Source organism: Dermochelys coriacea, chromosome 7 (genome assembly GCF_009764565.3).
Source record: "Dermochelys coriacea isolate rDerCor1 chromosome 7, rDerCor1.pri.v4, whole genome shotgun sequence".
Taxonomy (NCBI): domain Eukaryota; kingdom Metazoa; phylum Chordata; order Testudines; family Dermochelyidae; genus Dermochelys; species Dermochelys coriacea.
In genome coordinates, this window is record NC_050074.1 from 87839800 (window position 1) to 87854512 (window position 14713).

Here is a 14713-nt window from a genome sequence, read left to right on the forward strand (position 1 = left end):
GAATAAAGAAAACTGCACACATTTTGCATGAGTACATTTCAGTTTAAGTATTAATCCTTTTATTCCATAGGAATATCATTTTTCAATAAAGTTGGACATATGTAATTACAGGATAAATGTTTTCCTAGCTTCTAATCCAGAGTGCTTTTTACTGTATTGGATCATGATCCAGCAAAGCACTTTAGCTTGTGTTTAAGCTTGTGTTTATACATGTGCTTAAATGCTTTGCTGGATTGGACATTAAAGGCTAAGTTTCTTCTACGTATGGACAAAATGTCTATAGAAGCCCCTGAGAGTAATGATCACATGGGATAAAAATCATTGGCAGGGAAGTTTGGGTAGAAATCTCCATAAGGAATCCCTTTATTATGCCCTCAGGCTCTGCCACCCACACAAGGAAAAAGTAGCAGGACTATTTCCATACTTAGTAGATTCCTGGGGATCCATATGAGGCAAGGACAGTCAGCATAGAAGCCCTGTGCTTCTGTACTGGCTCAGGCCCTTCATGGCTTCCTGACTCCTTGGCAGTGATGCCCACTGATGCCATGCTAATAGGGATTCCCTTCTTCTGACTGCCATAAATTTCTCCAGGGATAAAAGATAGTTTAGCTCCTGGTTGTAATTCTTTTCTTTCCTGCCCAGTGTCCTCATCCTCCTCTGTAGGAACCCTGACCACATAGAACTATATCCGGTTCAGACATGAGGAGTGGTGACTCAGCTATCCTGCAGTGAAGGAAGGAGATAGTTATGTGGAAAGGACATGATCTGATTCCAAATAATTGCAGGAAAATGTAGATATTGTTCAATGCAAAGCTGTTTGATACTTTAACAAAGGTCAAGAGACTTTATTTGCATCACTGAGAACATTGTTTGAATTGTCTTAAAGTTTACACAAATACCCCCATACAGAAGAGAAATGATTTCTGGGAACTGTCCATCACAGTGCCATGTTTGGGGGGGTTTCTGAGAAGTAGTGATTACTCTGCACAGTTCAAAAAGAAAATCTCAAATCTTCCCAATGGATCAGACCTTGAGCTGGTGTAATTCATATAGGACCATTGTATGTCAGCATAGCCCTATTTATTTCACCAATTGAGAATTTTTCCAAAAAAATGTTCATACAAAGCAATAAAATGGAGATTGATGCCATTATACCTGTTTAAATCAGTTTTGTTTCCTCAGATTATGAAAGCTAGTTTTTCCCTCTTTTAAACAATGCTATGCTTAGGGTATGTCTACACTACAAAATTAGGTAGATATTATAGAAGTTGATTTTTAGAAATCGATTTTATACAGTCAATTGTGTATGTCCACATTAAACGTATTAAGTCAGCAGCGTGTGTCCTTGCTACAGTGGCTAAAGTTGACTTACAGAGCAATGCACTGTGGGTAGCTATCCCACAGTCTCCTCTACCCATTGGGATTCTGGGTTAAGTGCCCAATGCCTGACGGGGCAAAAACATTGTTGCGGGTGGTTTTGGGCATGTTGTCAGTCACCCCTCCCTCTGTGAGAGCAATGGCAGACAATTATTTCGTGCCTTTCTTCCATGCGGACACCATACTGCTTTCAGCAGACGGTGCAGCAGGACTGCTAACCGTCATCCACCACTTCCGCTGCAACTCTGCTCTGCTGCTATTGTCTCAATAGTGAATTTCTCCATGTTGTCTGTCATGGGCTCCTGGGTACATGTGTTCTTCCTCAGGAAATGTGCACAGTGCTAACTGTCATCCTCCACTGCTTCTGCCGCAATTCTGTTCTCATGAATCCACCTTGCAGGTCCTCTCGTCGTATTCTAGAAATATCTATTCTCGTGGCATCGGTCATCAACCACTGCTTCCGCTGCAACTCTGATCTCCTGCAGATGCCATACCATGGCAAGCATGGAGCCCGCTCAGATCACCTCAGCAGTTATGAACATTGTAAACACCTCGCAAGTTATCCTGCAGTATGTGCAGAACCAGCGAAAGGAGACAACAGTAGTGTGGTGACAAGAATGATGAGGACATAGATACAGACTTCTCTCAAAGTACAGGCCCCAGCAATTTGGACAGCCTGGTGGCAATGGGGCAGGCTCCTGCCGTGGAACACTGATTCTGGTCCTGGGAAACAAGCACAGACTGGTGGGACCGCATAGTGTTGCAGGTCTGGGATGATTCCCAGTGGCTGCAAAACTTTCACATGTGTAAAGGCACTTTCATGGAACTTTGCCTTGCTTTCCCCTGCCCTAAAGTGCAAGAATACCAAGATGAGAGCAGCCCTTACAGTTAACAAGCAAGTGGTGATAGCCCTTGGGAAGCCTGCAATGCCAGACAGCTACCGGTCAGTTGGGAATCAATTTGGAGTGGGCAAAGCTACTGTGGGGGCTGCTGTGATCCAAGTAGCCAACATAATCACTGAGCTGCTGCTATCAAGGGTAGCAACTCTAGGAAATGTGCAGGTCATAATGGATGGCTTTGCTGCAATGGGATTCCCTAACTGTGGTGGGCCCATAGATGGGACGCATATCCCTATCTTGGGACTGGACCACCTTGGCAGCCAGTACATAAACTACAAGGGGTACTTTTCAACAGTGCTGCAAGCACTGGAGGATCACAAGGGCCGTTTCACCAACATCAACATGGGATGACCAGGAAAGGTACATGATGCTCGCACCTTCAGGAACTCTGGTCTGTTTGAACAGCTACATGAAGGGACTTACTTCCCAGACCAGAAAATAACTGTTGGGGATGTTATCCTTGGGGACCCAGCCTACCCCTTAATGCCATGGCTCATGAAGCCATACACAGGCAGCCTGGTCAGTAGTAAGGAGCTGCTCAACTACAGGCTGAGCAAGTGCAGAATGGTGGTAGAATGTGCATTTGGACATTTAAAAGCATACAGGCGCAGTTTACTGACTCAGATCTCAGCAAAACCAATATTCCCATTGTGATTTCTGCTAGCTGGGTGCTGCACAATATCTGAGAGTAAGGAGAGACGTTTATGGCAGGGTGGGAGGTTGAGGCAAATCACCTGGCCACTGATTACACGCAGCCAGACACCAGGGTGATTAGAAGGGCAGAGCAGGGCACGTTGCACATCAGAGAAGCTTTGAAAACCAGTTTCATGACTGGCCAGGCGACGGTGTGACAGTTCTTTCTCATTAATGAAAACCCACCCCCTTGATTCACTCTACTTCCCTGTAAGCCAACTGCCCTCCCTCCCACCCTTTGATCACCTCTTGCAGAGGCAATAAAGTGGGGGAGGAGAGAAGGAAAAGGCCACACTGCACTTCAAAACTTATTGAATGCCAGCCTTCTGTTGCTTGGGCAGCTCTCTGGGGTAGAGTGGTTGGGTGCCTGGAGCACACCCTCCCCCCCCACCACCACATGCTTGGGCAGCTGGGTGAGGAGGCTATGGAACTTGGGGAAGAGGGTGGGCGGTTACACAGGGGCTGAAGCGGCAGTCTGTGCTCCTGCTGCCTTTCCTGCAGCTCCACCAGATGCCAGAGCATGTCAGTTTGATCCCCCAGTAACCTCAGCACTGAATCCTGTCTCCTCTCCTCTTGCTCCCACAACCTCTCACTTGCTCATCCCTCCTGTCCTCGCTTTCATTTTCTGCTTTCCTGGACTCTGTCACTGTTTACCTCCACACATTCTGCTGAGCTCTTTCAGTGCAGGAGGACTCCATGAGCTCACAGAACATTTCATCACAAGTGCTTTTTTTGCTGCCTTATCTGCAGTAGCGTCTGGGACAGAGATGATAGGGGAGCGTTGAAACATTTGCAGCTGCGGGAGGGGGGAAAAGGTGCAGTATTTAAAAACACATTTTTAGAGAACAATGGGTAGACTCTTTCAGGAGGAACCAACATTACATAGCACATGTGCTTTCAGTACAAGGTCACATTTTGCCTCTTATATTGAGGGTTTGCTGGTTTCATGTGAGACATCACATACACAGGGCCGGGCAACAGAATTCAGCTTGCAGGCAGCCATGGTAAGCCACAGTCTCTTGGCTTCAACCTTCATAACATGTGGGAATGGCTTCAAACAGCAGCACCCGCCTTTCCCATACCAAGCACCAGTTGGGTTGGCCATTTAAAAGGAGGAGCTGTGGTTTTCGGATTAACATGCAGTAAAAACTCAACTACATGCCCCCCCACACCCAATTCTCTGGGATGATCGCTTCACCCCTCCTCCCACCATGTGACTAGTATCAGGGAAGATCCCTGCCAGCCAAACACAAACAGCTCAGCGTGAACACCCCTCCCCCTGGCTAAAAGTGGGGATTTCTTTTCAGCCACAGGCAAACAGCCCAGCAGGAATGGCCACCTCTAAATGTCCCCCTTAATTATGTCCCTGGAAGATTTCCGCTCCATCCCCAGACACGTTAACAGACTTTTCCAGTAGTGTACTGGCCACAAATGCATCCCAAGTCTTCAGGGCAAATTAATCATTGAGGACGCTTGCTTTTAAACTATGTATTGTATTTACAAAGATACACTTGCCAGAGGTGCCTTCTCCTGCTTCATGGTCCAGGAGCCCGCCTTGGGAGTATTGGCTCCAGGGTGATGGGGAGAACAGTTTCTCTGCTTGCCTGTTTATGTGCTTTCCTCATCCCCCAAATCCTCATCCCTGTTGCATGAGACTCCCCTCTGTCAGGTATCCACAGACAGAGGTGGGTAGTGGTAGGGGCACCCCCTAGAATTGCATGCAGCTCATCATAGAAGTGGCATGTCTGGGGCTCTGACCCAGAGTGGCCATTTGCCTCTTTGGTAGGCTTGCCTGAGCTTCTTAACTTTCACACGGCACTGCTGTGGGTCCCTGTTATAGCCTCTGTCCATCATGCCCTTGGAGATTTTTTTTTTTTTCAAATATATTGACATTTCGTCTTTTGGAATGGAGTTCCAATAGCACGGATTCATCTCCCCATACAGCGCTCTGCATGGTCAGCTCTGCTGATGAGCTCGCCACACTGGCCAAACAGGAAATTAAATTCAAAAGTTCCCAGTGCTTTTCCTGTGTACAGGGCTAGTGCATCTGAGTTGAAAGTGCAGTCCAGAGCAGTCACAATGGAGCACTCTGGGATAGCTCCCGGAGGCCAATACCATTGAATTGCATCCACACTACCCCAAATTCAACCTGGCCATGTCTATTTCAGCTCTAATCTCTTCATCGGGAAGGAGTGCAGAAATCTATTTTTAAGAACCCTTTAAGTTGACAAAAATGGCATCGTTGTGTGGATGGGTGCAGGGTTAAATCGATCTAATGCTGCTAAATTTGACCTAAACTTATAGTGTAGACCAGGGCTTAGTTATACTGTAAACAGCAGAAATCAAGTTGAGAGAACCATTCCAGGACCAATTTATCGTCTAGTAATTCAGCAGTTCCTATTCCTGCTAATAAAGACTGACTTTCCCTGAGGCCACGTTGGCTCCAGGTTAAGGCATCAGGTGAACCAGATGGCAGATCAGTTAGGGAGTCTGTTCTAGAGGTAAACTCTGTAGGTAGAGAGGTTTGCCTGTAATGGTAACTATAGCACTATCCACTCTAATCAGTAATTTCTTACTGTGAATCTGTAAATGTCATGGCATTCTATGTTCTTGTTAAATCCATAGATTTCTATTCATTCTATTGTGTGAAGCTTTTATACCACATTCATTACCGTAGTATCTGAGCACCTTCTAGTACTGCAGTAAGCAGTGAGACTAACCCTGGCATGTCTGTTTTTAATTCTCTCTAGGAGAGGTTTGCAGTGGACTTTCTCACCCCCCCCCCGGGATATTTTTAATGCATGCATACCTACATGCACACTTCTATATCTCTGTTAGAGAAGGCAAGCTCAAAGAAATTGCCTTGTGCTTAAAGCAGAAGGTGGCGAGGTTTGTGATGCCCTTAGTTCCTGTGGGAGGTCATTCCACGATCCTGGACTGGCTTTTAAGACAGTTTGGCCTGATTCAGACAAGAATGAAACCTAAATCTTCGTGTACTGCATATTGTGAGAGACAGTAGTTGGGATCACTATTTTAACTTCTTAACCAGGCTGTATTTTATTCTGATAGCCGTTCCATCTGTGTGTGTTGCTGAAAATATAAAAAAATGACCAGTCAAATTATAGAATATTGAAAAGTCAGAGTAGTACAGCTCTCTTTCAGAGAGCATATGAAGCTATAAAATTCCAATACATCATTCTTCTAACAAAGATTGTAACAAGCACAAAAAATAGCACAATATAAATCTGGTCTTAGAGGCAATGATTGTAACAAGAGCAGGAAATAGTACAAACTTAATTCATTCTTGTAACAACTTTAAGATTCCAATCTTGTGGTTAACATCTATAAAATGTTGGATGTTTCCTTCAAGTGAACAGCTCCAAAACTGAGCGTTGGGGGAGGGAGGGAAGAGAGGAGTGCTATTTCAAGGCAACTGCCAAGTGAAGAATTAGATTTCTTACATGTACATTTTTATTTTTTCCACAATCAAGAACTCCAGTGGCTTTAATAAGCTGAAATTTGAGGTCTGATTGGTTAGTTCAGTTATTAGGTATTCAAATACTTACTCCTGTACCTAAGTAGGCTGGCTGCTGAAACAGTAAAAGTTCATCTTCATGCCATGCTTGCATCCCAGACCAATGAGCATAAATTGTTGGTTGTTACAGCTTTTCAAATAAAGCAGTTCCTAGATTCTAACCACCTGTGGACTCTTCAGCATTGTGCTATCTCAGATTTTAATTCTGGCTGTTATTAGGGATAGGTGAATCTGCAGAAAGTTAAAGTTGAACTATAATCACCAAGGGCCTGCTCCCATTCCTGCTTAATTAAATAAGAGGCTTCCTATTGACTGCAATGGCATTTAGATTGGAACCAAAATCACTCTTTACAATCCAGAGATGGTATCCTAGAGAATGGACTCCAGGGCTGCTTTTCACAACATATTTGCATTGTATGAGGCAAACCGTATCTTATTATACTCAAAAAATTTTTGCTCAGTTTGGCACAGGGTATGTTTTTTAAAAAACAAACAAGCAAATCAGACTTCTTAACTGAATTTAAGTTTGTTTTTTTAATTTTTTTTAAAAAAAAGCTATTTGAAATGGACAATCAGTTGTTAAGACCTAAGCTTCTTGTCTATTACTTTTGTGTTTAATTTAAATATTAAGCAATACATGTTTGCCAAGTTATAAAGTAAGTTAAACCACTGAATTGCTGAAAGTTCTTCCTAAGCTCCAGGAACCCAAGTTTGCTGCAGTGTTAAACCAGCCTTTGGCAACAGTGGCCTCATCGCCAGGTGCAGAGAGAATATTTTCCTACTTCAGTTCAATGACTAGTTTATTCAAAGTGAAAAACTGGGAGTTGGAAAAAGCAGGAAAGCTTTTGTCTTCCCCTATTCTCTGAATAAAAAGTAGGGATGAGGATGTTCTAAAATACTGGAAGACCTGCTAATCAGACACAATCAGTTTAATTCATTAACTACAGGCAATACTTCTGTTTTTAATCAGTTTTTGTGTATAAAACCAGTTTTGATTTTGTTTGAATCCAGAACATTTAAGACCATTTTATTAATTCAAAAATGCTGGTTGTACACTTCTAATTGAAATGAATTTGAATTTCCATTCAAATACCGCTTGATACAAATCACGTTAAAAATAGCAAATGTGGTCTTAGAAAATTTGTATGAGTGTAAAAATTCAAAATCTGAATAAATGTAAATTAAGCTATAATTACTTACACAATATACATGCACATTTATTTATCCTCCTGCTTAGCAAAAGGAATCACTAAATGTAGTGTAAAGGCAATATTTTGTTGCAAATCAACATGTTAATGGCTACCAACCAATAAGAAACTGCCTTTCTTAGGAAAATAACTAAAGTTACAAATGCAAAATGAGATTAAAATTGAAATTAAGATTAAAATCAGTTTGTCACCAAGCAGCAAGTCTTGATTTTAAAAAAATCAATTACTTGGGTTTAAAATCAATCCATCTTGGTTTGGCCTAATAGAATGCAGAATTTTTGTGTGTAGTTTTGTCCCACTTCTATCTTTCTGAGCTGTTTGCTTTCACAGGGACCTCCTGTCTGCATTTAATTTGCCTGTTGCTCTGCGTACTACTACTACTCAATATTTGCCAAAAGAACAGGTTTTGTTTTTCTCTGCAAGATATTGTAAACTTATTCTTTCTGCCACAAAGCTGGGCTGAGCAGGGAATTTCATGCCTTACTCCTTGCACTGCAAGAAGAGAACACAACCTTTTAAGCAGTACACATGAAAATGAAGCAGATTTAAAATAAGGCATTATAATACTCTAAATTGTAACTTTAAACTTGTTTGCCAATAACACATTCAAAACATCTCTACATATAGTAAAAATAAACTGGTTTTCTAAAACTGATTCTCTTCAAAAGAAAATATACTTAAGTTTGGGATTTGTTTTAAAAATGGAATTCAAATACATTGTAATAAAGGACTATGCCATCTGCTAGCTGTATATAACTTTATTAAAAAGCCTCACTCTGTGCTTGATTCAACAGCTTTCAAGAGCTTGTTAACCTTTCAGATAAGATTAGTGCAATCAATTATACTTCTAAAAGGCACAGATGAAAAAGTTCCTTTTTTCTTTAATTAGATCCATAACCCATTTTAGATGTGTTGATAATAACACTAAACAGTTATAAAATATCCAAAAGTTTTTAGAGATGTCATATTTTGTATTTCCTCCCCCACTACTTCATTGCTGTTCTGTTGTAATAAACTTCTCGTTTTTGGTCACTTTATCCAAATGTGCCTTATATGGCTGAGTTTTGTATGGGATGACTGCAGAAGTGAAGGACCAAAATCTGACACCACTGGTGTAAATGTGAATAATAGTTATTCCATATTTATACTGTTAACTGAGAGCAGAATTGGGTCCAGATTAGAACACTACAGCAACTTATGCTAAACATTTGACTGCCAGGGTAGGTCAGTAAAGTTGTAATAAAGTCTGAAAAGCACTCCCACAAACACTGGTTCCCAGCACCTGAATGACACTTAAAAGTGAGTAATTCCTTGCTGCCTTTGAATGATTCAGGCAACTTTTAAACAATTCTCAGTTGGATTCTTTCGAGCCAAAATGTAAACACACTCCATGAACCTTCCTAATACACAATACATGAATAGCAGGTATATGACTAAAATTTCACTGAGCAAGGCAAGGAAATTTAATGGGCCACAGCCCAAAGAATTCCATCTGTGGATGAGCTCTGAAATAGAACTATAGGACACTAACAAGAGGAGAGGCCATGCAACCTCAAAGATCACCTTCCTGCTATTTCTATTCTAAAAGTATTTCACATTTGGGGACAATGTATACCTTCAAATCAGTAGCACTGCGATGGGTACCCACGTGGCCCCACAGTATGCCAACATTTTCATGGCTGACTTAGAACAACGCTTCCTCAGCTCTCGTCCCCTAATTCCCCTACTCTACTTGTGCTACATTGATATCTTCATCATCTGGACCCATGGAAAAGAAGCCCTTGAGGAATTCCACCATGATTTCAACAATTTCCATCTCACCATCAACCTCGGCCTGGACCAGTCCACACAAGAGATCCACTTCCTGGACACTACGGTGCTAATAAGCGACGGTCACATAAACACCACCCTATATCGGAAACCTACTGACCGCTATTCCCACTTATGTGCCTCCAGCTTTCACCCAGATCACACCACACGATCCATTGTCTACAGCCAAGCTCTACGATATAACCGCATTTGCTCCAACCCCTCAGACAGAGACGAACACCTACAAGATCTCTATCATGCATTCCTACAACTACAATACCCACCTGCTGAAGTGAAGAAACAGATTGACAGAGCCAGAAGAGTACCCAGAAGTCACCTACTACAGGACAGGCCCAACAAAAAACAACAGAACGCCACTTGCCATCACCTTCAGCCCCCAACTAAAACCTCTCCAACGCATCAAGGATCTACAATCTATCCTGAAGGACGACCTATCACTCTCACAGATCTTGGGAGACGGGCCAGTCCTTGCTTACAGACAGCCCCCCAACCTGAAGCAAATGCTCACCAGCAACTACACACCACACAACAGAACCACTAACCCAGGAACCTATCCTTGCAACAAAGCCTGTTGCCAACTCTGTCCACATTCCTATTCAGGAGATACCATGGTGGGGCCTAATCACATCAGCCACACTATCAGAGGCTCATTCACCTGCGCATCTACCAATGTGATATATGCCATGTGCCAGTAATGCCCCTCTGCCATGTACATTGGCCAAACTGGACAGTCTCTACGTAAAAGAATGAATGGACACAAATCAGACGTCAAGAATTATAACATTCAAAAACCAGTTGGAGAACACTTCAATCTCTCTGTTCACTCGATTACAGACCTGAGAGTGGCTATTCTTCAACAAAAAAAACTTCAAAACCAGACTCCAACAAGAGACTGCTGAATTGGAATTAATTTGCAAACTGGATACAATTAACTTAGGCTTGAATAGAGACTGGGAGTGGATGGGTCATTACACAAAGTAAAACTATTTCCCCATGATATTTCTCCCCCCACCTACCTCCCCACTGTTCCTCACATTCTTGTCATCTACTGGAAATGGCCCACCTTGATATCACTACAAAATTTTCTTCCCACCCCCACCCCCCCGCTGGTAATAGCTCATCTTAAGTGATCACTCTCCTTACAGTGGGTATGATAACACCCATTTCATGTTTTCTATGTATATAAATAATCTCCCCATTGTATTTTCCACTGCATGCATCCAATGAAGTGAGCTGTAGCTCACGAAAGCTTATGCTCAAATTTGTTTAGTCTCTAAGGTGCCACAAGTACTCTTCTTTTTGCAAATACAGACTAATACGGCTGCTACTCTGAAATCTAAACATCTCATTATTTGATGATCTTCATTCAATACCTGGGAGGGATGCTCCCAATCACCATGGTAACTTCATTTATGAATTGCTGTAATCAAAGACTACTTAAGGACACTTTACAAAGGCTAATTCTGTGTCTCTACAATCTCCCTGGAGTAAGGGGTGAGTAGCTACATCTCCCCAGGAGCAGAACGTGGAAGGAGAGTTTCTTGCTACTCCCTCTTTGCTTGGGGGCAGGGAATGGTTTTCATATTTTTTTGTGGATCAGCTCACTCCACCTATGTCCCAGCCAACAATTTTTCAGCCAGAGTAGGTGAATGCAACATGAGGATTCTTCCCATTTCCACAATTCACCTCCCTACTCAGAGCTCCCCCTTCTCCATCCCTGTACCTGGAGCCACCATCTAAGCAGCTGTCACATATCTCTTACTTGCCCATTCAGTGGCTGATCTACCTGATGTAGGGTTTTTTTTGTTTAAAAAAACAAGGCTCACATTCCAAATATGGATCCACGTATGTTTATAAAGGCTTATGATGAAGTACAAGACAAGACTCTACTAATGGTGCTGTGAGCTTGTATATGGATGTAATCCATAACTGTACCCAGTTCTTGTGCATATTTAAAGTGTTTTGAGAGACTATTTATAATGCTGGGAACAATTAATCACTACATTCACTGAAACTATTTCAGTTCAATTGTGATGCCTCGAGGCTAATTCTTTAATTTTTGTGTATTCTATGTAGTTGAAGTCTTATCTAACAGTCCCACTGCTACGAGCTGCTAATATGCATCAAAGCTGAACCTCAACTGTTTCTGATTTAATGAAAAGCAGAAAATCGCAACAGAAATTGAACACAAGCAGAGCTAGATGTTCTAGTCTTATGGGATCTGTAGGTGCTTATGGTTCATAAAACAAATTTTAATGAGGGGCAGGCAAAATTTGTACCACTTATGTAACTGATGTCCTGCCCAAGGTCACTAGGTTTTTATGTACTGCTATGTATCAAAAGAGAAGCAGCTTTAATGAATGTGCTGACTTGAGAAAAGCAGTTGTACTATTCAAAACTGCCAGTGATGACATTATGCACCTCTTCAATCCTCTTCTATATACCATTAAAGTAGCAAGACAAAATGCAGATAAGCAAAAAAGTGGAGTTATTCAGTGTAATTTGGGTGGGCCCACATCCTTTTTCTTAATACAACATGTGGGAAATTTTACTCACTGAACAACATAGTTCAACTTGGTCAACCCTACTACTGGGAAATTGCAATTCCCACTGTACAGGATTTTTATTAGGATTTTAAAATTCCTATTGTATTTTGATTCTCTGAAGCTTAAGGTAGCTTAGATTCATACAGTAGGCTATGAATGCAAATTAATACCACAGTTTACAAAGATTGACAGTAGCCATATTTTCTTTGTCAAAATGCTAACAAATTAGAATTACTACATTAAGAACTAAATTTACTGTGTATTGTTACCCAACTCTTACATTTTTCTTTGTTTTAACTAGACACTGAAAAATAAACCTAGCTTTAGTTTCAAGAAATCCAAATTTTGAGTTTCATTGCAACTAGAAGTTTATTTCTAGATGGAGATCCACTTGAATGATTACACATGAATGGCCTAGTCACCTGATTATCTAATGAATGTCAGGAAAGTGTCTGACAATATGAAGCAAAAAGAAAAGGAGTACTTGTGGCACCTTAGAGACTAGCAAATTTATTAGAGCATAAGCTTTCGTGAGCTACAGCTCACTTCATCAGATGCATCCGATGAAGTGAGCTGTAGCTCACGAAAGCTTATGCTCTAATAAATTTTAGTCTCTAAGGTGCCACAAGTACTCCTTTTCTTTTTGCAAATACAGACTAACACGGCTGCTACTCTGAAACCTGTGACAATATGAAGGTATATCCACACTATATATTTGTGAATAAACTGAAGGGCATATTCAAAATCTGAAATATTGTCTCATTCCATACCCACTCATATTTTTGGCAACTTTACATGAAAGCTATAGTGAAAATAAATGTACTTGAAGCTTAGCTTAACTTACAGTTTGGCTCTGAGGTAGTATACAAAACTGAATAAATACCGTAATTACAGCTGAAATTTTAAAATAGGACCATGTATTAGTCAATATTTTCAAAGTTAAATTTGTGTTTAATAATGTAACCAGCACATACAAGTATATTTCCTATTTGTTAATTTCCGTGCCTCCCATCATAATACCATTTAGCCTCTGGCACCTTTTTTTTAATTAAAAGCAATGCAATAGCATTTGTTTGTGGCAAATATTCTCACCAAGAATGATGACAAACTGTGGAATATATTGTAATTGAAACAAAAGGACAATAAAATCTTTGTAAATGACATTATGGGAGACTCAAACTATTGGTTATATTTAGGAAGGTAGAGACTAAATGGGCCACATAGCCCAAAGACAATCTCCTGAGCTACCAGCAATGGGGTATATACATTTCTACTTCTCTATCAAATAGATTCTGCTAACTGGAACCCACTCCCACATATGGAATTTTATATCCTTCACTTGAACTTGTTGAATTATGTCTATAGCTATAGTTCACAACAATAAACGAATTGTATTACAAGTTTGCTTGCTTGCTTTTTTTTTAAAAAAAAGCTTTTGCTTATCCATATCCAGAATTCATCATTCATTATTGAACAAACCACTTGTGTTTCTTTAGTGAATAAAAACAGACTTAAGGAGCTTGCCTAGTTTAAAATTTGGTCATTTTTTCTCCCATGTGATTTATCAATCATTTAAATAACTTCACAACTCAAATGCTGTTTTTGAGGAGTGTTATGTTCAAAAAGATTCCATTTATAAGTATGCATTGTATTAAGCACAAAGCTGGCTAAATGTTGGAACATTTATGTACCCTTCCCAACTTTTTAAAACAAAAAATCTTGTTTTTATCAGAAGGCTGATGTTGCTAATCTAAACTACTGCTTATTGCAATTAATAACTAAGTACTCAAACCTACTCCCATTGAGGTCAGTGGCAAAACTCCCATTGACTTGAGTGGGATCAAGAACAGGCCCTGTATTACTAGCTGAATTGTTAATTTTGCACTTCTCTTCTACAGCCTTAATGTCTCTGCTGCTATAAGAATTAAAGGGCAGTCTGCACCTTGCAGAATTGGGGCTACTAGCTTGAAAGTAGCAAATATTAATTAATGAAAATGTATTCTTAAAAAGAAATGCCCAATCATCCTGATTTGAACATACTGCAATGGGTCACAAAAGTGTGTTTCAAACATATCTGTATACCTACTTGCAAACCTAAACACATCCAGGACCTAATCTTAAATTTGGCTGTGGATAGTGGGGTTATAATACACATGTCCCTGTCATGGTCTAGACCAGTGGTTCCCAAACTAGGGGTGCTGCTTGTTCTGGGAAAGCCCCTGGCGGGCCAGGCTGGTTTGTTTACCTGCTGTGTTTGCAGGTTCAGCCGATTGCAGCTCCCAGTAGTTCACCACTCTCAGTCAACAAGAGCTGAAGGAAGTGGCACTGGCCAAGGGACATGCTGGCCACCGCTTCCCGGAGCCCCATTGGCCTGGAGCGGCAAACAGCAGCCACTGGGAGCTGCGATCGTCTGAACCTGTGGACACGGAAGGTAAACAAACTGGCCTAGCCTGTCAGGGGCTTTCTCAGAACAAGCAGCACCCTTAGTTTGGGAACCACTGGTCTAGACTCTAATCATTGCCTACTCCAGTTTGAGATTAGGGTCTTATGTACTACCTTCCAGGGCGGAAAACCAACTGGATTTCTGTTGGAGTAGGTAGTACATTTTTATGCTGATGACTGCTA